Source organism: Anser brachyrhynchus, assembly GCF_964034855.1.
Source record: "Anser brachyrhynchus genome assembly, chromosome: 6".
In the NCBI taxonomy this organism is placed as follows: domain Eukaryota; kingdom Metazoa; phylum Chordata; class Aves; order Anseriformes; family Anatidae; genus Anser; species Anser brachyrhynchus.
The window spans coordinates 5,750,313-5,776,474 of NC_137700.1; the positions used below are offsets into that span (position 1 = coordinate 5,750,313).

Sequence of the window (26,162 nt, forward strand, 5' to 3'; positions counted from 1 at the left end):
GATGCAGTACAGTGAGTCCAGAGAGTGCACTGGCACCACTGGGGATGCACATCAGTGAGTCCAGAGAGTGCACTGACACCACCGGGGATGCAGTGCAGTGAGTCCACAGAGTGCACTGGCACCACTGGGGATGCAGTGCAGTGAGTCCAGAGAGTGCACTGGCACCACTGGGGATGCAGTGTAGTGAGTGCAGAGAGTGCACTGTGAACACTGGGGATGCAGTGCAGTGAGTCCAGAGAGTGCACTGGCACCACTGGGGATGCAGTGCAGTGAGTCCAGAGTGTGCAGTGGCACCACTGGGGATGCACTGCAGTGAGTCCAGAGATTGCAGTGGCACCACTGGGGACGCACTGCAGTGAGTCCAGAGAATGCACTGGCACCACTGGGGATGCAGTGCAGTGAGTCCAGAGAGTGCACTGGCACCACTGGGAATGCAGTGCAGTGAGTCCAGAGAGTGCACTGGCACCAGATGGAATGCACTGCAGTGAGTCCAGTGAGTGCACTGGCACCACTGTGGATGCACTGCAGTGAGTCCAGAGAGTGCACTGGCACCACTGGGTATGCAGTGCAGTGAGTCCAGAGAGTGCACTGGCACCACTGGGGATGCACTGCAGTGAGTCCAGAGAGTGCACTGGCACCACTGGGGATGCAGTGCAGTGAGTCCAGAGAGTGCACTGTCACCACTGGGGATGCAGTACAGTGAGTCCACAGAGTGCACTGGTACCAGTGGGGATGCAGTACAGTTAGTCCAGAGAGTGCACTGGCACCACTGGGCATGCAGTGCAGTGAGTCCAGAGAGTGCACTGGCACCACTGGGGATGCAGTGCAGTGAGTCCAGAGAGTGCACTGGCACCACTGGGGATGCAGTGCAGTGAGTCCAAAGACTTCACGGGCAAAACTGGAGATGCAGTGCAGTGAGTCCAGAGAGTGCACTGGCACCACTGGGGATGCAGTGCAGTGAGTCCAGAGAGTGCACTGGCACCACTGGTGATGCAGTACAGTGAGTCCAGAGAGTGCACTGGCACCACTGGGGATGCACTGCAGTGAGTCCAGAGAGTGCACTGGCACCACTGGGGATGCAGTGCTGTGACTCCAGAGAGCGCACTGGCACCACTGGGGATGCAGTGCAGTCAGTCCAGTGAGTGCACTGGCACCACTGGGGGTGCAGTACAGTGAGTCCAGAGAGTGCACTGACACCACTGGGGATGCACTGCAGTGAGTCCAGACAGTGCACTGGCACCACTGGGGATGCAGTGCAGTGAGTCCAGAGACTGCACTGGCACCACTGGGGATGCAGTGCAGTGAGACCAGAGAGTGCACTGGCACCACTGGGGATGCACTGCAGTGAGTCCAGAGAGTGCACTGGCACCACTGGGGATGCACTGCAGTTAGTCCAGAGAGTGCACTATCACCACTGGGGATGCAGTACAGTGAGTCCACATAGTGCACTGGCATCAGTGGGGATGCAGTACAGTGAGTCCAGAGAGTGCACTGGCACCACTGGACATGCAGTGCAGTGAGTCCAGAGAGTGCACTGGCACCACTGGGGATGCACTTGAGTGACTCCACAGAGTGCACTGGCAACACTGGGGATGCAGTGCAGTGAGTCCAAAGACTTCACTGGCACCACTGGGGATGCAGTGCAGTGAGTCCAGAGAGTGCACTGGCACCACTGGGGATGCAGTGAAGTGAGTGCAGAGAGTGCACTGGCACCACTGGGGATGCACTGCAGTGAGTCCAGAGAGTGCACTGGCACCACTGGGGATGCACTACAGTGAGTCCAGAGAGTGCACTGGCACCACTGGGGATGCAGTGCAGTGAGTCCAGAGAGTGCACTGGCACCACTGGGGATGCAGTGCAGTGAGTCCAGTGAGTGCACTGGCACCACTGGGGATGCACTACAGTGAGTCCAGAGAGTGCACTGGCACCACTGGGGATGCAGTGCAGTGAGTCCAGAGAGTGCACTGGCACCACTGGTGATGCAGTACAGTGAGTCCAGTGAGTGCACTGGTACCACTGGGCCTGCAGTGCAGTGAGTCCAGAGAGTGCACTGGCACCACTGGGGATGCAGTGAAGTGAGTCCAGAGAGTGCACTGGCACCACCGATGATGCAGTACAGTAAGTCCAGTGAGTGCACTGGCACTACTGGGGATGTAGTGCAGTGACTCGAGAGAGTGCACTGGCACCACTGGGGATGCAGTGCAGTGAGTCCAGAGAGTGCACTGGCACCACTGGGGATGCAGTGCAGTGAGTCCAGAGAGTGCACTGGCAGCAGTGGGGATGCAGTGCAGTGAGTCCAGAGAGTGCACTGGCACCACTGGGGATGCAGTGCAGTGAGTCCAGAGACTTCACTGGCACCACTGGGAATGCAGTGCAGTGAGTGCAGAGAGTGCACTGGCACCACTGGGGATGCAGTGCAGTGAGTCCAGAGAGTGCACTGGCACCACTGGGGATGCACTGCAGTGAGTCCAGAGAGTGCACTGGCACCACTGGGGATGCACTGCAGTGAGTCCAGAGAGTGCACTGGCACCACTGGGGATGCACTACAGTGAGTCCAGAGATTGCACTGGCACCACTGGGGATGCAGTGCAGTGAGTCCAGAGAGTGCACTGGCACCACTGGTGATGCAGTTTAGTGAGTCCAGAGAGTGCACTGGCACCACTGGGGATGCACTTCAGTGAGTCCAGAGAGTGTACTGACACCACTGGGGATGCGGTGCAGTGAGTCCAGAGAGTGCACTGGCACCACTGGGGATGCAGTGCAGTGAGTCCAGAGAGTGCTCTGGCACCACTGGGGATGCACTGCAGTGAGTCCAGAGACTGCACTGGCACCACTGGGGATGCAGTGCAGTGAGTCCAGAGAGTGCACTGGCACCACTGGGGATGCAGTGCAGTGAGTCCAGAGATTGCACTGGCACCACTGGTGATGCAGTCCAGTGAGTCCAGTGAATGCACTGGCACCACTGGGGATGCACTGCAGTGAGTGCAGAGAGTGCACTGGCACCACCTGTGATGCAGTACAGTGTGTCCAGTGAGTGCACTGGCACCACTGGGAATGCAGTGCTGTGACTCCGGAGAGCGCACTGGCACCACTGGGGATGCAGTGCAGTCAGTCCAGTGAGTGCACTGGCACCACTGGGGATGCAGTGCAGTGAGTGCAGAGAGTTCAATGGCACCAATGGGGATGCACTTCAGTGAGTCCAGAGAGTGCACTGGCACCACTGGGGATGCAGTGCAGTGAGTCCAGAGATTGCACTGGCACCACTGGGGATGCAGTGCTGTGACTCCAGAGAGCGCACTGGCACCACTGGGGATGCAGTGCAGTGAGTCCAGTGAGTACACTGGCACCACTGGGGATGCAGTGCAGTGAGTCAAGAGAGTGCACTGGCACCACTGGGGATGCACTGCAGTGAGCCCAGAGAGTGCACTGGCACCACTGGGGCTGCAGTGCAGTGAGTCCAGAGAGTGCACTGGCACCACTGGGGATGCACTGCAGTGAGTCCAGAGATTGCACTGGCACCACTGGGGATGCAGTGCAGTGAGTCCAGAGAGTGCACTGGCACCACTGGGGATGCACTACAGTGAGTCCACAGAGTGCACTGGCACCACTGGGGATGCTCTGCAGTGAGTCCAGTGATTGCACTGGCACCACTGGGGATGCAGTGCAGTGAGTGCAGAGAGTGCACTGGCACCACTGGGGATGCACTTCAGTGAGTTCAGAGAGTGCACTTGCACCACTGGGGATGGGTTTCAAGCCAACTGCATTAACTGCTCATGCTTCTTTCTTATGAGACGTTAGTAAACCAATTACATAGCCTTGTCAAGACTAAATCACAGGTAAAAATCCTGTACATCTCATGTGGCCAACCACTCCCAACTAGGATTCCAAGAACCAGGAGGTTCGGTGAAAATAGGGCTAGTGCTATTAGAGGGGTGATTATTAGGGTAAGCCCTAAGCTGTCTTTAATGGAGAAGTATGGGTGGAATGGGATTTTGTCGCAGTCTGATACGATTCCTAGTGGGTTATTTGAGCCTGATTCGTGTAGGAAGGTTAGGTGGACTAGGGTGATTCCTGCAATTAGGAAGGGCAGTAGGAAGTGGATGGCGAAGAATCGGGTTAAGGTTGGATTGTCTACTGAGAATCCTCCTCAGGCTCATTCTACTAGAGTTTGCCCAATGTACGGGATGGCTGAGAATAGGTTGGTGATTACGGTGGCCCCTCAGAATGACATTTGTCCTCATGGGAGGACATACCCTACGAAGGCAGTTGCTATTAGGGTGAGTAGGAGGATTACTCCTGTGTTTCAGGTTTCTTTGTATAGGTAGGAGCCGTAGTAGAGGCCTCGTCCGATGTGTAAGTAGATGCAGATAAAGAAGAGCGAAGCACCGTTGGCGTGGAGGTTGCGGATGAGCCATCCGTACTGGACGTCTCGGCATGTGTGAGCTACTGAGGAGAAGGCGAGTGAAGTGTCTGCGGTGTAGTGTATGGCTAGTAGCAGGCCTGTTAGGATTTGTGTGGCTAAGCAGATGGCTAGAAGGGAGCCGAAGTTTCATCAGGCAGAGATGTTGGAGGGGGCGGGTAGGTCGATTAGGGAGTTGTTGATTATTTTTAGTAGGGGATGGGATTTGCGGATGTTAGGGGCCATTAGTGAGTCTGTGTGTTATTAGGATTATTACCAGGATGGAGAGGGCGAAGGATCCTAGGTAGGCCTTAATTAGCCCTGTGTGTATTGAGGTTGCGGCTTTGCTTGCGGCTACTTGTAGTTCAGCAAGGCCCTCTGGCCCTATTTTTTCGAGTCAGGAGAGGTCGATCAAGTGTAGGGCAATGTTTTGTCCCTTTTCTAGTAGGTTTTTGGAGAAGAATCGGTGTACTAGGGGGTTGAAGTACCCTAATGCAGAGGAGAAGTTTATGAGGGGGTTTGGTTTGGGGTGAGTGAGGGTGTGTGTTATGTTCGATAGTTCTAGGGCTAGGATGATTCCTAGGATTGTTATGAGGATGGCAGCGGTTTTGGTGATAAGGGGTATGGTTATTGGGGGGGTTTTGGTTGGTGTGATGAAAGAGGTAATGATTATTCCTGCTGTAATGCTGCCTAGGGCGAGTCGGGTTAGGGGGGCGGTGATTAGTGGGTTGTTTTCGTTTATTGATACTATTGGGGGGATTCGGGTTTGTCCAGCTTGGACTAGGATGGTTATGCGGATGCTGTAGGTTGCGGTGAATGCTGTGGCTATAAGGGTTAGGAGTAGGGCTCAAGTATTTAGGTATGATGTGTTTAAGCTTTCGATGATGAGGTCTTTTGAGTAGAATCCGGCTAGGAATGGGGTTCCTATCAGCGCCAGGTTTCCGATGGTTAGGCAGGAAGTAGTGACTGGGAGTATTTTCTGTAGGCCTCCTATCTTTCGGATATCTTGTTCTCCGTTTAGGTTGTGGATGATAGACCCTGAGCATAGGAATAGTATGGCTTTAAAGAAGGCATGGGTTGAGATGTGTAGGAAGGCTAGTTGTGGGAGGTTTAGTCCGATAGTGACTATTATTAGTCCTAGTTGGCTGGATGTTGAGAAAGCAATGATTTTTTTGATGTCATTTTGGGTTAGGGCGCATGTGGCAGCGAATAGGGTTGATAGAGCACCTAGGCATAGGCAGGCAGTTAGGGCTGTCTGGTTGGTGGCTAGCAGGGGGTGCATGCGGATGAGCAGGAAGATTCCGGCTACTACTATGGTACTGGAGTGCAGTAGGGCTGATACTGGGGTGGGGCCTTCTATTGCTGCGGGCAGTCATGGGTGGAGTCCAAATTGGGCGGATTTTCCTGCGGCTGCGAGGATTAATCCTATGAGGGGGAGGATTGGGGTTTGGTGGGGGTGTACGGCTTGTTGGATCTCTCAGGTGTTGAATGTTGAAGCTAGTCATGCTATGCTCAGGATCAGTCCGACGTCTCCGATTCGGTTGTAGATTACGGCTTGTAGGGCGGCGGTGTTGGCATCTGCTCGGCCTTGTCATCAGCCGATGAGAAGGAAGGACATGATTCGTACTCCTTCCCAGCCTACGAATAGGAGGAATATGTTGTTTGCGGTTGTTAGGAGGAGTATGGCGACTAGGAATGTCAGTAGGTAGGTGAAAAATTTTGTTACGTATGGCTCTGAGGCCATGTATCATATGGCGAATTGTAGGATTGATCATGTTACAAATAGGGCGATTGGAAGAAATGTTATTGAGTATTGGTCTATTTTTAGGCTCAGGGGGATTTTAAAGTTTATAATGAATTTTCACTCCCAGTGGCAGGTGACAGATTCTATTCCCGAGTAGATGAATGCGGTTGTAGGGGCTAGGCTAATTAGGAATGCGGTTTTAACAGCGCGGGTGGTGGCTTGTGGGGTGTTTTTAAAGTTTTTAAATAGAAATGGCAGGATGATTGGGGTTAGGAGGATTGTCAGCGTGAGTAGTGTGAGGGAGTTGATTAGTAGTGTGGGGTTCACTACTTTTACTTGGATTTGCACCAAGATGGGTGGTTCCTAAGACCAGTGGATTGCTGTTATCCTTTAAAAGTAAGGGGGCTGAGGTTTTAGGCTCAGATGTAAGAGTTAGCAGCTCTTGTTGGTTAAACCCTCCCCTCGGCAGGTAAGAAGGTTTGAACTTCTATTCTTAGAATCACAGTCTAATGTTTGGTTTAAACTATACTTGCATGAGGGGATTCCGGAGATCAGTTCGGGTTTGAGGATTAGGAGGAATATTGGGATAATGTGGAGTGTTATGAGCAGGTGTTCTCGCGTGGTTGAGTTTTGCATAGATGTGATGTGGGAGGGGATTGAGCCTCGTTGGGTCATTAGTAGTATGAATAAGGTGTAGGAGGCGGTTAGTAGGGTTGCGATTCCTGTTAGGATGATCGTGAAGGCAGATCAGTTGAATAAGGTGATTATAATGGTTAGCTCTGCTATGAGGTTTGTTGTTGGGGGTAAGGCTATGTTTGTTAGATTGGCCAGCAATCATCAGGTAGCTATGAGTGGTAGGAGAGGTTGTAGGCCTCGTGTGAGTAGTAGAATTCGGCTGTGCGTACGTTCATAGTTTGTGTTGGCTAGGCAGAATAGTATGGAGGAAGTTAGTCCATGGGAAATTATTAGGATCATTGCCCCTGAGAATGATCAGTGGGTTTGGATTATTCCTGCGGCGATAACTAGGCCTATGTGGCTAACGGATGAATAAGCGATTAGTGATTTTAGGTCTGTCTGTCGTAGGCAGATTGAGCTAGTCATTAGGGCGCCTCATAGGGCCAGGGTTAGGAAGGGGTAGTGCAGGAGGTTGGACAGCGGGCCCATAAATAGAGTGACTCGTATAATTCCGTATCCTCCTAGCTTTAGTAGTAGGGCGGCGAGGAGTATTGAGCCTGCGATGGGTGCTTCTACGTGGGCTTTTGGCAGTCAGAGGTGTAGGCCGTATAGTGGGGCTTTTACTATGAATGCTATGAGCAGTGCTAGACCTGATAGTATTCCTGTCCATGAGGTGGATAGGGTTGGGTGGGTTAGTTGTAGGGTTGGCAGGTGCAGGGTGCCAATTTTCACGTATAGGTGTATGATTGTGATTAGCAGGGGTAGAGAGCTTACTGGCGTGTAGAATAGCAGGTAGATGCCAGCGCTTAGGCGTTCTGGTTGGTTCCCCCATCGGGTGATTAAGATTAGGGTGGGAATGAGGGTTGCTTCAAATGAGATGTAAAATAGTGCTAGTTCTGTGGTGGAAAAGGCTAGTAGGATGAATGGCTGGACTGCGACTAAGGTTGAGATAAAGATTCGTTTGCGTTGTAGGGGTTCTTGTTGCAGGTGGTTTTGGCTTGCTATGATTATGAGTGGGAGTAGTCAGCAGGATAGTACTAGGAGGGGGGATGAGATTTGGTCAATTCCTGTTCAGTTGGATAAAAATTTGTAGGGGTAGTAGGTTGGGATTAATCACTGTAGGCTTAGGGCAGCGATTAGGAGGCTGTATAAGGTGGTGTTAGTCCATAGAAATTTTGGTGGAGACAGCAGGGCTGTTGGAAGAAGTATGATTGTGGGTAGGATGATTTTTAGCATTGCAGGAGGTTTAGGTTGTGTAGATGGTCGGAGCCATGTGTGTGGGTGGAGGCTACTAGGATGGCCAGGCCTGTGCCCGCCTCACACGCTGAGAAGGTTAGCATGAGAATTGGTACCATGGTGAATGAGGAGACTTGGTTTTCGATGGATCATATTGATAGGCCTACGAATATCGATAATATTATGCTTTCAAGGCATAGTAGGGCGGATACTAGGTGGGTTCGGTGGAAGGCTAGTCCTAGTCCGCTGAAAATGAAGGCTGAGTAGAAGCTTAAATGTAGGGGCGACATAAGAAAGTTACAGGGTTGGCTGTAATCTGCTGGGTCGAAACCAGCTATCTTTTTGGTTAGACTAACTTTCTGTTATTCTGCTCATTCTAGGCCCCCTTGAATTCACTCGTAGGCCAGTCCGAGTGTTAGGAGAAGGAGGATCACTACAGTTCAGGTGAGGGTCATTAGGGGGGATTGGAGTTGGACGGCTCATGGCAGGGGGAGTAGGAGGGCGATTTCTAGGTCGAATAGGACGAACAGGATGGCTACTGAGGAAGAATCGGACTGAGAATGGTAATCGAGCAGATCCAAGTGGGTCGAATCCACATTCGTACGGTGAGAGTTTCTCTGAGTCGGGGTTTATTTGGGCGAGTCAGAAGTTTAATGCGGTTAGGGCGGCGCTTAGGATTGATGATAGGGCGAATATGAACATGAGTGCGTTCATTGCTCTCCTCTGGGTTTATACCAGATTCTAGAGATTGGAAGTCAATTGTAATTAATATACTAGAAGAGCAAGATCCTCATCAGTAGATGGTTATGTAGAGGAATAGTCAGATGACGTCTACGAAGTGTCAGTATCAGGCTGCTGCCTCGAATCCGAAGTGGTGGTCTGATGTAAAGTGGAACTTGATCAGTCGGAAGAGGCAGACGGTCAGGAAGGAGGATCCGATGATTACGTGGAGTCCGTGGAATCCAGTGGCAACGAAGAAGGTAGATCCGTAGACGCTATCGGCGATTGAGAATGGGGCTTCGTGGTATTCTATTGCTTGTAGGGCTGTGAAGTAGAATCCCAGGAGGATCGTTAGGGTTAGGGCGTGGATGGCGTGTTTTCGGTTTCCTTCTGTGATGCTGTGATGGGCTCACGTTACGGTAACGCCTGAGGCTAGTAGGATGGCTGTGTTTAGTAGGGGGACTTCTATCGGGTTGAGTGGTTTAATTCCTGTTGGGGGTCATTGGCCTCCTAGTTCTGGGGTTGGGGCCAGGCTCGAGTGGAAGAACGCTCAGAAGAACCCTAAGAAGAAGAATGCTTCGGATGTGATGAAAAGGATTATGCCGTATCGTAGGCCTTTTTGGACTGTGGGAGTGTGATGGCCTTGGAAGGTGCTTTCTCGTACAATGTCTCGTCATCATTGGAGTATTACTAGGAGTATTGAGATGAGGCCTAGGGTTAGTAGTATGGATGAGTTGTAGTGGAATCACATGATTAATCCTGAGGTTGTGAGTAGGGCGGCGGCTGCCCCGAAGATTGGTCAAGGGCTTGGGTCAACTATGTGGTATGAGTGTGCTTGGTGTGCCATTAGATGTTTTCTTGTAAGTATAGGCTTAGAAGGAGCACGAAGACGTAGGCCTGGATTATGGCTACTGCTACTTCTAGGATGGTTAGGAGTAGTAGGATGATTATTGTTAGGATGGATACTGCAGGAAGGGTGGGTATTAATGCAATGGAGGCTGTAGAGATGAGTTGGATGAGTAAGTGTCCTGCTGTAAGGTTGGCTGTAAGGCGGACTCCGAGGGCTAGGGGGCGGATTAGTAGGCTGGTTGTTTCGATCAGGATTAGTGCGGGGATTAGGGGTGTAGGGGTACCTTCGGGTAATAGGTGGGCTAAAGAGGCTGATGGTTGGTTTCGTAGGCCTGTTAGTAGTGTGGCGAGCCATAGTGGGAAGGCTAGGGCTATGTTCATAGATAGTTGGGTGGTTGGGGTGAATGTATATGGAAGGAGGCCTAGAAGGTTGATTGTAAGAAGTATGATTATTAGGGATGTAAATATTATGGCTCATTTGTGGCCATTTTTGTTGAGTGGGACTATTAGTTGTTTTGTGATTAGGTGAAGGAGTCATGTTTGGATAGTAGAAAGGCGGTTGTTGATTCATCGGTTGTTTGGGGACGGGAATAGTAGGGCTGGGAAGAGTAGGGATAGTAGGATTAAGGGGATGCCAAATAGATTGGGGCTGGAAAATTGGTCAAAGAAGCTTAGGTTCATGGTCAGGATCATGGTGTGGGTTTGGTAGTGAGGGAGGTCTTATTTGATGGGGGGTTGGTTGTGGTGAAGGCTAGTAGTTTTGGTTGGATGAGGAGTGCTAGGGTTAATCAGGTTATAATTATGATTGAAAATCATGGTGCGGGGTTAAGCTGTGGCATATCATTAAGGAGGGGGAAGTCCCTCTTTGGCTAGCTTAAAAGGCTAGTGCTGTTGCATAGCTTCTTAATGATTAGGATGATGATAGAAGGGACGATCAGGCCTCGAAATGTGGGAGTGGGGTTGATTCTACTACAATGGGTATGTAGCTGTGATTAGCCCCGCAAATTTCTGAGCATTGTCCGTAAAAAATCCCAGGCCGGGTGGTAATGAATGAAGTTTGGTTTAGTCGGCCTGGGATTGCGTCTGTTTTAACTCCGAGCGTTGGGACTGCTCAGGAGTGGAGTACGTCTCCTGCAGTAATGATCACGCGGATGGGGGATTCTATTGGGATAACTACGCGGTGGTCAACTTCTAGCAGTCGGAAGTGGCCGTTGGGTAAGTCTGGGGTGGGCACTATGTAGGAGTCGAATGATAGGTCTTTGAAGTCTGTGTATTCGTAGCTTCAGTATCATTGGTGGCCGATGGCTTTTAGGGTGAGGTCTGGTTCGTCGATTTTGTCCATTATGTAGAGGATTTGTAGGGATGGGAGGGCGAGGAGTACCAGGACGATAGCAGGTAGGATTGTCCAGATCAGCTCTACTTCTTGGGCGTCTACAGCATTGGACGAGAGTTTTTTCTGTTAGTATGTGGGCTAAAAGGTAGAGAACTAGGCTGCAGATAGCTAGGGCAACGATTAGGGCGTGGTCGTGGAATTCAACGAGTTCTTCTATGATGGGTGATGAGGCGTCTTGGAATCCTAGTTGGGAGTGGTTGGCCACATGAGATGTACAGGATTTTTACCTGTGATTTAGTCTTGACAAGGCTATGTAATTGGTTTACTAACGTCTCATAAGAAAGAAGCATGAGCGGTTAATGCAGTTGGCTTGAAACCAGCATGCGAGGGTTCGATTCCTTCCTTTCTTGTACTTGGACGAAGGCCGGTTCCTCGAAAGTATGGTATGGGGGAGGGCAGCCGTGGATTCATTCAACGTTTGTGGTAGTTAGTTCTGGTTGTAGGACTTTTCGTTTGGCCGGAAAGGCTTCTCAGATGATGAATATTAGTATGATTACGGCTACTATTGAGATTAGGGAGCCGATGGAGGAAATGGTGTTTCATAGTGTGTAGGCGTCGGGATAGTCCGAGTATCGTCGGGGTATTCCTGCTAGGCCTAGGAAGTGCTGGGGGAAGAACGTTAGGTTTACTCCTGTAAATATTACCCCGAAGTGGGCTTTTGCTCATGTTTGGTGTAGGGTAAACCCAGTGAGTAGTGGGAATCAGTGAGTAAATCCTGCTAGAATGGCAAAGACGGCGCCTATGGATAGGACGTAGTGGAAGTGGGCAACTACGTAGTACGTGTCGTGCAGGGCGATGTCTAGGGAAGAGTTTGCAAGAACGATTCCTGTTAATCCTCCGATGGTAAATAGGAAGATAAATCCTAGAGCTCATAGTATTGGGGGGGTCTCATTTGATTGTTCCTCCGTGCAGGGTGGCTAGTCAGCTAAATACTTTGATTCCGGTAGGGATGGCAATGATTATAGTGGCTGATGTAAAGTAGGCTCGGGTATCAACGTCTATTCCTACTGTAAACATGTGGTGAGCTCAGACGATGAATCCTAGGAAGCCGATGGATAGTATGGCTCAGACTATTCCCATGTAGCCGAAGGGCTCCTTTTTGCCTGAGTAGTACGTGACTACGTGTGAGATGATTCCAAACCCCGGTAGGATCAGAATATAGACTTCTGGGTGTCCGAAGAATCAGAATAGGTGTTGGTACAGGATTGGGTCTCCTCCTCCAGCGGGGTCGAAGAATGTGGTGTTTAGGTTTCAATCAGTTAGTAATATTGTAATACCGGCGGCGAGTACGGGGAGTGATAGAAGGAGTAGGATGGCGGTAATTAGTACGGATCAGACAAATAGTGGGGTTTGGTATTGTGAGAGTGCGGGGGGTTTTATGTTGATGGCTGTGGTGATAAAGTTGATGGCCCCAAGGATGGAGGAGATACCGGCTAAGTGGAGTGAGAAGATAGCCAGGTCTACTGAAGCTCCGGCGTGGGCAAGGTCACCTGCTAGGGGAGGGTAGACAGTTCAGCCTGTGCCGGCGCCAGCTTCTACAGTGGATGAGGCTAGTAGGAGGAGGAATGATGGGGGGAGGAGTCAAAAGCTTATGTTGTTTATTCGCGGGAATGCTATGTCGGGGGCACCGATTATGAGGGGGACTAATCAGTTGCCGAATCCTCCGATCATGATGGGTATGACTATAAAGAAGCTTATTACAAAGGCGTGAGCGGTAACGATTACATTGTAAATTTGGTCGTCGCCTAGGAGAGTTCCTGGTTGTCCTAGTTCTGCGCGGATTAATAGGCTGAGTGCGGTGCCGACTATTCCTGCTCATGCCCCGAAGATGAGGTACAGGGTGCCAATATCCTTATGGTTAGTGGAAAATAGTCATCGGTTGATGAAGGTGACGGGTAAGATGGCTGAGTGTTGAAGCGTTAGGCTGTAGTCCTTTTTACAGAGGTTTAATTCCTCTTCTTATCGGCTCTGTAGTGAAATTCATGTTGAGTTGCAAGCTCATCGATGCGCACTAGGGTGCGTCAGGGTCTTTGTAGGCAGAAGCCAATTGGTTTAGGCATTTAGCTGTTAACTAGAGTTTTGTGGGATCGAAGCCCATCTGTCTAGGGAGGCTTTAGCTTAATTAAAGCGTCTGACTTGCATTCAGAAGATACAGGTTAATATTCTGTAAGTCTTAATGTGCAGAAACTAAGAGGGTTTAACTCTTATTTAAGGCTTTGAAGGCCTTCGGTTTGGGGTGTTATCCTAAGTTTCTAGACAATGGCATGTATTATTGGGGACAGGGGAAGTAAGAGGATTGATAGTGAGGCAAGGACCGCAGTAGGTGTGCTTGGGGCTTTGCTAGTGTATCATTGTTTTATGTGGTTAGAGGAGTTGGGGGGAAGGGTAATTGTTGAGTGGTATGCGAGGCGTAGGTAGAAGAAGAGGCTGAGCAGTGATAGCATGGCAATTGCCATGGCTGCTGGTGTTATTTCCTGTTTAGTTAGTTCTTGGATGATAAGTCACTTTGGTATAAAGCCTGTTAATGGGGGGAGGCCTGCTAGGGATAAAAGTACTAGTATTAGGGTGGCGTTTAGCACTGGGGTTTTTGTTCATGAGGTTGTGATCATGGATAGGTTAAGGGCTTTGATTTTGTTAAGGGCTAGGAATACGGCTGATGTTATGATTGTGTATAGGTAGAAGGTAAGTAAGGCCAATTTGGGGCTGTAAACTAGGATGATGGCGATTCAGCCTAAGTGGGAGATGGACGAGAAGGCTAGGATTTTGCGTGTTTGTGTTTGGTTCAGTCCTATTCAGCCTCCTAGTGCTGTTGAGGCTAGGGCCATGGCGGTGAGTAGAGCTGGGTCGAGGGATTTGGATGTTAGTAGGAGCAGGGTTAGTGGGGGGAATTTTATGAGGGTCGAGAGTAGCAGGGCTGTTATTAGTGGCGATCCTTGTAGTACTTCTGGGAATCAGAAGTGAAATGGCACTAGGCCCAGTTTAATAGCGATTGCTGCTGTCAGTAGTAGACAGGAGGTTGGGTGGTTTATTTGTGTGATGTCTCATTGGCCGGTGACTCAGGCATTGGTTATGCTAGAGAATAGGACCAGGGCGGAAGCAGCTGCTTGGGTTAGGAAGTATTTCGTTGCGGCTTCTACTGCTCGTGGGTGGTGGGATTTGGCAATTAGGGGAATGATGGCTAGTGCGTTGATCTCCAGTCCTGTCCAGGCCAGAACTCAGTGGTTGCTGGAAATTGTGATTGTGGTGCCCAAGATGAGGCTGAAGGTTATGATTGGGGTCGCGTAAGGGTTCATTAGTAGAGGAGGGGGTTAAACCATCATTTTCGGGGTATGGGCCCGATAGCTTGATTAGCTGACTCTACTAGAAAATAATATAAGGGAAGTATGGAGAATTTTGATTTCTCTTGTGTGGGTTCAATTCCTACTTTTCTAAGGTCAACAGGAAATGAGAGGGCTGTTATACCTCTATGTTCACTTTATCATAGTGACCCTTTGTAGTTCAGGCACATTTCCTTATGTAAGGAGGTAGGCCTGCATAGCAGATAGGTATGCTGATGTGTCAGAGGCACAGAGCTAGTGTGAGGGGTAGGAAGTTTTTTCATAGTAGGTGCATTAGTTGGTCATATCGGAATCGTGGGTATGAAGCTCGGACCCATAAGAAACCAGAAGATAGTAGGAGGACTTTTGTGGCTAGGATGACGGGGAATAGTTCTGTGGGTGGCCCTAGGGCGCTTGGGTTTAGGAATATGATGGCTGTAAGTGTATTTATTAGCATAATGTTCGCATATTCAGCTAGGAAGAATAAGGCGAAGGGTCCTGCGGCGTATTCAACGTTAAACCCTGAGACTAGCTCAGATTCACCCTCTGTGAGGTCAAAAGGAGCTCGGTTTGTCTCTGCTAGGGTGGATACGTATCATATTATTGCTAGGGGTCATGAGGAGAAAATGAAGTACAGAGGCTCCTGTGCGACGGCAAAGGAGCTGAGTGTGTAGCTTCCGCTTAGTATGATTATTGATAGCAGGATTATGGCCAGTGTCACTTCGTATGAAATGGTCTGTGCTACTGCCCGTAGGGCTCCGATTAGTGCGTATTTTGAGTTCGAGGCTCAGCCTGATCATAGGACTGAGTAGACGGCTAGGCTTGACATGGCTATTAGGAAGAGAACTCCGAGGTTTAGATCTGCTAGGGGAAATGGGAGTGGTAGTGGTGCTCAAGTGGTGAGGGCTAGGACAAGGGCTAGTATTGGTATCAGAATGAATAGAAGTGGGGAAGAGGTAGAGGGTCGGATGGGCTCTTTGGTAAATAGTTTCAGTCCGTCCGCAAATGGTTGAAGTAGGCCAAAAGGCCCGACAACGTTAGGGCCTTTGCGGGATTGTATGTAGCTTAGGATTTTCCGTTCTACTAGGGTTAGGAAGGCTACGGCAATCAGGATTGGGATGATGTATAGGAGGGATATAACGAGGCAGCTTAGTGTTGTTATTTGAATCATGGGTGAAGCTAGGGAGAGGATTTGAACCTCTGGGGAAAGGGCTTAAGCCTTCTGCACTTGCCGGGCTCTGCCACTCTAGCTGGTCCTTTTCTAGGATTGAAAGTGGTGGGGGAAGGCCCTCTTCACGGTTTAGTTGGTTTCACTGCTTAGAGGGGGGGGGCGTGCTTGTGGTATTGGCCCCACTTTCCCGGTCCTTTCGTACTGGGGAGAGTGTGTCATAGATAGAAACCGACCTGGATTGCTCCGGTCTGAACTCAGATCACGTAGGACTGTTAATCGTTGAACAAACGAACCCTTAATAGCGGCTGCACCATTAGGATGTCCTGATCCAACATCGAGGTCGTAAACCCCCCTGTCGATATGGGCTCTTGAGGGGGATTGCGCTGTTATCCCTGGGGTAGCTTGGTCCATTAATCAATTATATTGGGTCTGGTCACTGTTAGCACTTTGAGGGGTAGCTCTAGGTAAAGAGGTATGGTCTTGTTTTTGGAGGATTTGTTCTCCTCCAAGGTCGCCCCAACCGAAAAATATCGACCAGGCTCTGCGATGGTAGTGGCCCCAGTGGGGTTGATTGAGGATTCGCGGTGGTCGTTGATTTTTAAGTTCCACAGGGTCTTCTCGTCTTATGTTCACATCCCCGCTTTTGCACGGGGAGATCAATTTCACTGATTATCTGTGAGAGACAGTTAAGACCTCGTTTAGCCATTCATACAAGTCTCGATTTATGGGACAATTGATTGCGCTACCTTTGCACGGTTAGGATACCGCGGCCGTTAAACCTAAGTCACCGGGCAGGCATCACCTTCAATACTTGTTTAATTTGCTGAAGGCTATGTTTTTGGTAAACAGTCGGGCCTTATTAATTTGCCGAGTTCCTTTCACAGATTTTAATCGCTCTTATAGGCGCTCCTGAGTCGGGTTAACAGGGTTAGTTAATACGTGGTCTTGTAGGGGTTTTTGTATCTGTCTAGGTCTGTTAATAATGTTTCTATGTAAGCTTGCGCCGTTAGAGGGGTGTGGCCCTGAGTTACTTATTTTAGCATTAATTCTCCTATATTCATAGGTTGACCTGTTTGTGATAAGGGAATCATCTTATTTTGGTATTTTTAGGTGGTGGAGCTTTGACGCACTCTTTTTTGATGGCTGTTTTAGGGCCCACGGTAGGATCAGTAGTAAGAATTATCCGCTAGTCGAGGTTGTGTCCTTTTTTAATGGAGCTGTCCCTCCATTAAATAGCTCTTAATCATCTCATTAGGGTTCAGGATGTCCGGTAGGGAGGATTAAGGGGGAACTTAGATTCGTTTCACAGGTAACCAGCTATCACCCAGCTCGGTTGGCTTTTCACCTCTACTGACAAGTCATCCCACTCTTTTGCAACAGAGACGGGTTCGCTCTCTTTAACTGCTTGAAAGTAGCTCGCTTGGGTTTCGGGGGGGCAAACTTTAGTTCACTTTGCTTGGTTGTTCTCGCTAAACCATGATGCAAAAGGTACAAGGGTTGATCTTTGCTGTCTGTCGCTTTGATTGTTTCACTGCTATTTCATCTTTCCCTTACGGTACTGGGGTCTCTATCGCGTCTAAGTGTCTTTTCTATCGCCTATACTAAGACTGTAAAATGCTTTAGTTTAATTAGTTTAGTAAATTCTTTAGTTTTGGTGTACTATTTGTGTGGTTGAGCTAGAGGGGGGGCTTCAAGACGATCCGGTCTAGTAGATATCTTTCAGGTGTAAGCTGAGTGCTTTGGTGTTATAGCTACGTCTTGATATTCTAAGTACACCTTCCGGTACACTTACCTTGTTACGACTTACCTCATCTTCAGCGTATTTATGGTATTAGTTATGTGGGATGTGGCTTTTGAGGAGGGTGACGGGCGGTATGTACGTGCCCCAGGGCCGGCTTAAAGTAGGCTCTATTGTCCCACTTTACTGCTAAATCCGCCTTCCAGAAGTGGTTTCACGCTTCTTTCCGTGTGCCCTATGAATAGGGAATGTAGCCCATTTCTTCCACTCCATAGGCTATACCTTGACCTGTCTTATTAGCGGGGTGCTATTGTGTCCACTGTTGTGCTCTCATTCGAGGTGGGCTGGCGACGGCGGTATGTAGGCTGTGTTGGCAAGGGGTGGTTGGGTTAATCGGGGATTATCGATTGTAGAACAGGCTCCTCTAGGTGGGTTTGGGGCACCGCCAAGTCCTTAGAGTTTTAAGCGTTTGTGCTCGTAGTTCTCTGGCGGATACTTCGGTAAAGTAAGTATCAAGATTTAGGGCCAGGCATAGTGGGGTATCTAATCCCAGTTTGGGCCCTGGCTTTCGTGGGTTTAAATCAGTCGTTAGTTCCTAAGATCATCTTAATGGTGTGTTTAGGTGCATCTTGGGCTTATGACAGCTCAGTTGCATTTTGATCTTAGTTAGCTAGGATAGGCATTTTACCACTCTTTACGCCGTGTCAATAGGACGGTTGATTTGGGTTTCTTGTATGACCGCGGTGGCTGGCACAAGATTTACCAACCCTTGAAGTTAGGCTGTTGCTATAACTAAGTCAAGTTTGCACTCATTGCTTAATGTTAATTACTGCTGAATACCCGTGGGGGCGTGGCTTAGCGAGGCGTCTTGGGCTACTACTTGGGTGTGCCTGATACCCGCTCCTCAAGGCCTGTATGGGGGTAGGTGGTCGAGGGCGTTTACACTGGGGCACGGATACTTGCATGTATATATTTAGCAAAAACCAACCGTAAGGTTAGGACTAAGTCTTTTGTCCGCAGGCATGTTTTCTGCCATCTTGGAAAGTTCAGTGCCATGCTTTGTGTTAAGCTATGTGGACGGGGGTGTGGTTAGCTGATAGTTGAGTGGTGAGTGAGAGTGAAGTATATGAAATTATTGCTTGTGTTTACTATTTTTAGTACTGGAGTTTCTCTAAGTCCTAGGACTAGGAGGAAATGGTGTTTCATAGTGTGTAGGCGTCGGGATAGTCCGAGTATCGTCGGGGTATTCCTGCTAGGCCTAGGAAGTGCTGGGGGAAGAACGTTAGGTTTACTCCTGTAAATATTACCCCGAAGTGGGCTTTTGCTCATGTTTGGTGTAGGGTAAACCCAGTGAGTAGTGGGAATCAGTGAGTAAATCCTGCTAGAATGGCAAAGACGGCGCCTATGGATAGGACGTAGTGGAAGTGGACACTATTTGTCTGATCCGTACTAATTACCGCCATCCTACTCCTTCTATCACTCCCCGTACTCGCCGCCGGTATTACAATATTACTAACTGATCGAAACCTAAACACCACATTCTTCGACCCCGCTGGAGGAGGAGACCCAATCCTGTACCAACACCTATTCTGATTCTTCGGACACCCAGAAGTCTATATTCTGATCCTACCGGGGTTCGGAATCATCTCACACGTAGTCACGTACTACTCAGGCAAAAAGGAGCCCTTCGGCTACATGGGAATAGTCTGAGCCATACTATCCATCGGCTTCCTAGGATTCATCGTCTGAGCTCACCACATGTTTACAGTAGGAATAGACGTTGATACCCGAGCCTACTTTACATCAGCCACTATAATCATTGCCATCCCTACCGGAATCAAAGTATTTAGCTGACTAGCCACCCTGCACGGAGGAACAATCAAATGAGACCCCCCCAATACTATGAGCTCTAGGATTTATCTTCCTATTTACCATCGGAGGATTAACAGGAATCGTTCTTGCAAACTCTTCCCTAGACATCGCCCTGCACGACACGTACTACGTAGTTGCCCACTTCCACTACGTCCTATCCATAGGCGCCGTCTTTGCCATTCTAGCAGGATTTACTCACTGATTCCCACTACTCACTGGGTTTACCCTACACCAAACATGAGCAAAAGCCCACTTCGGGGTAATATTTACAAGAGTAAACCTAACGTTCTTCCCCCAGCACTTCCTAGGCCTAGCAGGAATACCCCGACGATACTCGGACTATCCCGACGCCTACACACTATGAAACACCATTTCCTCCATCGGCTCCCTAATCTCAATAGTAGCCGTAATCATACTAATATTCATCATCTGAGAAGCCTTTTCGGCCAAACGAAAAGTCCTACAACCAGAACTAACTACCACAAACGTTGAATGAATCCACGGCTGCCCTCCCCCATACCATACTTTCGAGGAACCGGCCTTCGTCCAAGTACAAGAAAGGAAGGAATCGAACCCTCACATGCTGGTTTCAAGCCAACTGCATTAACCGCTCATGCTTCTTTCTTATGAGACGTTAGTAAACCAATTACATAGCCTTGTCAAGACTAAATCACAGGTAAAAATCCTGTACATCTCATGTGGCCAACCACTCCCAACTAGGATTCCAAGACGCCTCATCACCCATCATAGAAGAACTCGTTGAATTCCACGACCACGCCCTAATCGTTGCCCTAGCTATCTGCAGCCTAGTTCTCTACCTTTTAGCCCACATACTAACAGAAAAACTCTCGTCCAATGCTGTAGACGCCCAAGAAGTAGAGCTGATCTGGACAATCCTACCTGCTATCGTCCTGGTACTCCTCGCCCTCCCATCCCTACAAATCCTCTACATAATGGACAAAATCGATGAACCAGACCTCACCCTAAAAGCCATCGGCCACCAATGATACTGAAGCTACGAATACACAGACTTCAAAGACCTATCATTCGACTCCTACATAGTGCCCACCCCAGACTTACCCAACGGCCACTTCCGACTGCTAGAAGTTGACCACCGCGTAGTTATCCCAATAGAATCCCCCATCCGCGTGATCATTACTGCAGGAGACGTACTCCACTCCTGAGCAGTCCCAACGCTCGGAGTTAAAACAGACGCAATCCCAGGCCGACTAAACCAAACTTCATTCATTACCACCCGGCCTGGGATTTTTTACGGACAATGCTCAGAAATTTGCGGGGCTAATCACAGCTACATACCCATTGTAGTAGAATCAACCCCACTCCCACATTTCGAGGCCTGATCGTCCCTTCTATCATCATCCTAATCATTAAGAAGCTATGCAACAGCACTAGCCTTTTAAGCTAGCCAAAGAGGGACTTCCCCCTCCTTAATGATATGCCACAGCTTAACCCCGCACCATGATTTTCAATCATAATTATAACCTGATTAACCCTAGCACTCCTCATCCAACCAAAACTACTAGCCTTCACCACAACCAACCCCCCATCAAATAAGACCTCCCTCACTACCAAACCCACACCATGATCCTGACCATGAACCTAAGCTTCTTTGACCAATTTTCCAGCCCCAATCTATTTGGCATCCCCTTAATCCTACTATCCCTACTCTTCCCAGCCCTACTATTCCCGTCCCCAAACAACCGATGAATCAACAACCGCCTTTCTACTATCCAAACATGACTCCTTCACCTAATCACAAAACAACTAATAGTCCCACTCAACAAAAATGGCCACAAATGAGCCATAATATTTACATCCCTAATAATCATACTTCTTACAATCAACCTTCTAGGCCTCCTTCCATATACATTCACCCCAACCACCCAACTATCTATGAACATAGCCCTAGCCTTCCCACTATGGCTCGCCACACTACTAACAGGCCTACGAAACCAACCATCAGCCTCTTTAGCCCACCTATTACCCGAAGGTACCCCTACACCCCTAATCCCCGCACTAATCCTGATCGAAACAACCAGCCTACTAATCCGCCCCCTAGCCCTCGGAGTCCGCCTTACAGCCAACCTTACAGCAGGACACTTACTCATCCAACTCATCTCTACAGCCTCCATTGCATTAATACCCACCCTTCCTGCAGTATCCATCCTAACAATAATCATCCTACTACTCCTAACCATCCTAGAAGTAGCAGTAGCCATAATCCAGGCCTACGTCTTCGTGCTCCTTCTAAGCCTATACTTACAAGAAAACATCTAATGGCACACCAAGCACACTCATACCACATAGTTGACCCAAGCCCTTGACCAATCTTCGGGGCAGCCGCCGCCCTACTCACAACCTCAGGATTAATCATGTGATTCCACTACAACTCATCCATACTACTAACCCTAGGCCTCATCTCAATACTCCTAGTAATACTCCAATGATGACGAGACATTGTACGAGAAAGCACCTTCCAAGGCCATCACACTCCCACAGTCCAAAAAGGCCTACGATACGGCATAATCCTTTTCATCACATCCGAAGCATTCTTCTTCTTAGGGTTCTTCTGAGCGTTCTTCCACTCGAGCCTGGCCCCAACCCCAGAACTAGGAGGCCAATGACCCCCAACAGGAATTAAACCACTCAACCCGATAGAAGTCCCCCTACTAAACACAGCCATCCTACTAGCCTCAGGCGTTACCGTAACGTGAGCCCATCACAGCATCACAGAAGGAAACCGAAAACACGCCATCCACGCCCTAACCCTAACGATCCTCCTGGGATTCTACTTCACAGCCCTACAAGCAATAGAATACCACGAAGCCCCATTCTCAATCGCCGATAGCGTCTACGGATCTACCTTCTTCGTTGCCACTGGATTCCACGGACTCCACGTAATCATCGGATCCTCCTTCCTGACCGTCTGCCTCTTCCGACTGATCAAGTTCCACTTTACATCAGACCACCACTTCGGATTCGAGGCAGCAGCCTGATACTGACACTTCGTAGACGTCATCTGACTATTCCTCTACATAACCATCTACTGATGAGGATCTTGCTCTTCTAGTATATTAATTACAATTGACTTCCAATCTCTAGAATCTGGTATAAACCCAGAGGAGAGCAATGAACGCACTCATGTTCATATTCGCCCTATCATCAATCCTAAGCGCCGCCCTAACCGCATTAAACTTCTGACTCGCCCAAATAAACCCCGACTCAGAGAAACTCTCACCGTACGAATGTGGATTCGACCCACTTGGATCTGCTCGATTACCATTCTCAGTCCGATTCTTCCTCAGTAGCCATCCTGTTCGTCCTATTCGACCTAGAAATCGCCCTCCTACTCCCCCTGCCATGAGCCGTCCAACTCCAATCCCCCCTAATGACCCTCACCTGAACTGTAGTGATCCTCCTTCTCCTAACACTCGGACTGGCCTACGAGTGAATTCAAGGGGGCCTAGAATGAGCAGAATAACAGAAAGTTAGTCTAACCAAAAAGATAGCTGGTTTCGACCCAGCAGATTACAGCCAACCCTGTAACTTTCTTATGTCACCCCTACATTTAAGCTTCTACTCAGCCTTCATTTTCAGCGGACTAGGACTAGCCTTCCACCGAACCCACCTAGTATCCGCCCTACTATGCCTTGAAAGCATAATATTATCGATATTCGTAGGCCTATCAATATGATCCATCGAAAACCAAGTCTCCTCATTCACCATGGTACCAATTCTCATGCTAACCTTCTCAGCGTGTGAGGCGGGCACAGGCCTGGCCATCCTAGTAGCCTCCACCCGCACACATGGCTCCGACCATCTACACAACCTAAACCTCCTGCAATGCTAAAAATCATCCTACCCACAATCATACTTCTTCCAACAGCCCTGCTGTCTCCACCAAAATTTCTATGGACTAACACCACCTTATACAGCCTCCTAATCGCTGCCCTAAGCCTACAGTGATTAATCCCAACCTACTACCCCTACAAATTTTTATCCAACTGAACAGGAATTGACCAAATCTCATCCCCCCTCCTAGTACTATCCTGCTGACTACTCCCACTCATAATCATAGCAAGCCAAAACCACCTGCAACAAGAACCCCTACAACGCAAACGAATCTTTATCTCAACCTTAGTCGCAGTCCAGCCATTCATCCTACTAGCCTTTTCCACCACAGAACTAGCACTATTTTACATCTCATTTGAAGCAACCCTCATTCCCACCCTAATCTTAATCACCCGATGGGGGAACCAACCAGAACGCCTAAGCGCTGGCATCTACCTGCTATTCTACACGCCAGTAAGCTCTCTACCCCTGCTAATCACAATCATACACCTATACGTGAAAATTGGCACCCTGCACCTGCCAACCCTACAACTAACCCACCCAACCCTATCCACCTCATGGACAGGAATACTATCAGGTCTAGCACTGCTCATAGCATTCATAGTAAAAGCCCCACTATACGGCCTACACCTCTGACTGCCAAAAGCCCACGTAGAAGCACCCATCGCAGGCTCAATACTCCTCGCCGCCCTACTACTAAAGCTAGGAGGATACGGAATTATACGAGTCACTCTATTTATGGGCCCGCTGTCCAACCTCCTGCACTACCCCTTCCTAACCCTGGCCCTATGAGGCGCCCTAATGACTAGCTCAATCTGCCTACGACAGACAGACCTAAAATCACTAATCGCTTATTCATCCGTTAGCCACATAGGCCTAGTTATCGCCGCAGGAATAATCCAAACCCACTGATCATTCTCAGGGGCAATGATCCTAATAATTTCCCATGGACTAACTTCCTCCATACTATTCTGCCTAGCCAACACAAACTATGAACGTACGCACAGCCGAATTCTACTACTCACACGAGGCCTACAACCTCTCCTACCACTCATAGCTACCTGATGATTGCTGGCCAATCTAACAAACATAGCCTTACCCCCAACAACAAACCTCATAGCAGAGCTAACCATTATAATCACCTTATTCAACTGATCTGCCTTCACGATCATCCTAACAGGAATCGCAACCCTACTAACCGCCTCCTACACCTTATTCATACTACTAATGACCCAACGAGGCTCAATCCCCTCCCACATCACATCTATGCAAAACTCAACCACGCGAGAACACCTGCTCATAACACTCCACATTATCCCAATATTCCTCCTAATCCTCAAACCCAAACTGATCTCCGGAATCCCCTCATGCAAGTATAGTTTAAACCAAACATTAGACTGTGATTCTAAGAATAGAAGTTCAAACCTTCTTACCTGCCGAGGGGAGGGTTTAACCAACAAGAGCTGCTAACTCTTACATCTGAGCCTAAAACCTCAGCCCCCTTACTTTTAAAGGATAACAGCAATCCACTGGTCTTAGGAACCACCCATCTTGGTGCAAATCCAAGTAAAAGTAGTGAACCCCACACTACTAATCAACTCCCTCACACTACTCACGCTGACAATCCTCCTAACCCCAATCATCCTGCCATTTCTATTTAAAAACTTTAAAAACACCCCACAAGCCACCACCCGCGCTGTTAAAACCGCATTCCTAATTAGCCTAGCCCCTACAACCGCATTCATCTACTCGGGAATAGAATCTGTCACCTGCCACTGGGAGTGAAAATTCATTATAAACTTTAAAATCCCCCTGAGCCTAAAAATAGACCAATACTCAATAACATTTCTTCCAATCGCCCTATTTGTAACATGATCAATCCTACAATTCGCCATATGATACATGGCCTCAGAGCCATACGTAACAAAATTTTTCACCTACCTACTGACATTCCTAGTCGCCATACTCCTCCTAACAACCGCAAACAACATATTCCTCCTATTCGTAGGCTGGGAAGGAGTACGAATCATGTCCTTCCTTCTCATCGGCTGATGACAAGGCCGAGCAGATGCCAACACCGCCGCCCTACAAGCCGTAATCTACAACCGAATCGGAGACGTCGGACTGATCCTGCGCATAGCATGACTAGCTTCAACATTCAACACCTGAGAGATCCAACAAGCCGTACACCCCCACCAAACCCCAATCCTCCCCCTCATAGGATTAATCCTCGCAGCCGCAGGAAAATCCGCCCAATTTGGACTCCACCCATGACTGCCCGCAGCAATAGAAGGCCCCACCCCAGTATCAGCCCTACTGCACTCCAGTACCATAGTAGTAGCCGGAATCTTCCTGCTCATCCGCATGCACCCCCTGCTAGCCACCAACCAGACAGCCCTAACTGCCTGCCTATGCCTAGGTGCTCTATCAACCCTATTCGCTGCCACATGCGCCCTAACCCAAAATGACATCAAAAAAATCATTGCTTTCTCAACATCCAGCCAACTAGGACTAATAATAGTCACTATCGGACTAAACCTCCCACAACTAGCCTTCCTACACATCTCAACCCATGCCTTCTTTAAAGCCATACTATTCCTATGCTCAGGGTCTATCATCCACAACCTAAACGGAGAACAAGATATCCGAAAGATAGGAGGCCTACAGAAAATACTCCCAGTCACTACTTCCTGCCTAACCATCGGAAACCTGGCGCTGATAGGAACCCCATTCCTAGCCGGATTCTACTCAAAAGACCTCATCATCGAAAGCTTAAACACATCATACCTAAATACTTGAGCCCTACTCCTAACCCTTATAGCCACAGCATTCACCGCAACCTACAGCATCCGCATAACCATCCTAGTCCAAGCTGGACAAACCCGAATCCCCCCAATAGTATCAATAAACGAAAACAACCCACTAATCACCGCCCCCCTAACCCGACTCGCCCTAGGCAGCATTACAGCAGGAATAATCATTACCTCTTTCATCACACCAACCAAAACCCCCCCAATAACCATACCCCTTATCACCAAAACCGCTGCCATCCTCATAACAATCCTAGGAATCATCCTAGCCCTAGAACTATCGAACATAACACACACCCTCACTCACCCCAAACCAAACCCCCTCATAAACTTCTCCTCTGCATTAGGGTACTTCAACCCCCTAG

General features: G+C 48.9%; 1 long non-coding RNA gene across 2 annotated transcripts in view; it reads right to left on the reverse strand.

Moving 5' to 3' along the window:
• Positions 1–26,162, reverse strand: part of LOC308197140 — a 384,945-nt gene that overhangs the window by 203,371 nt on the left and 155,412 nt on the right. The window contains exon 2 of one of the 2 annotated variants that reach the window (XR_013952625.1): positions 24,039–24,198. This is a non-coding gene — a long non-coding RNA (uncharacterized lncRNA). Of the gene's footprint in view, positions 1–24,038; positions 24,736–26,162 lie in introns of those variants that run through there. The other variant, XR_013952626.1, reaches the window with a different exon arrangement.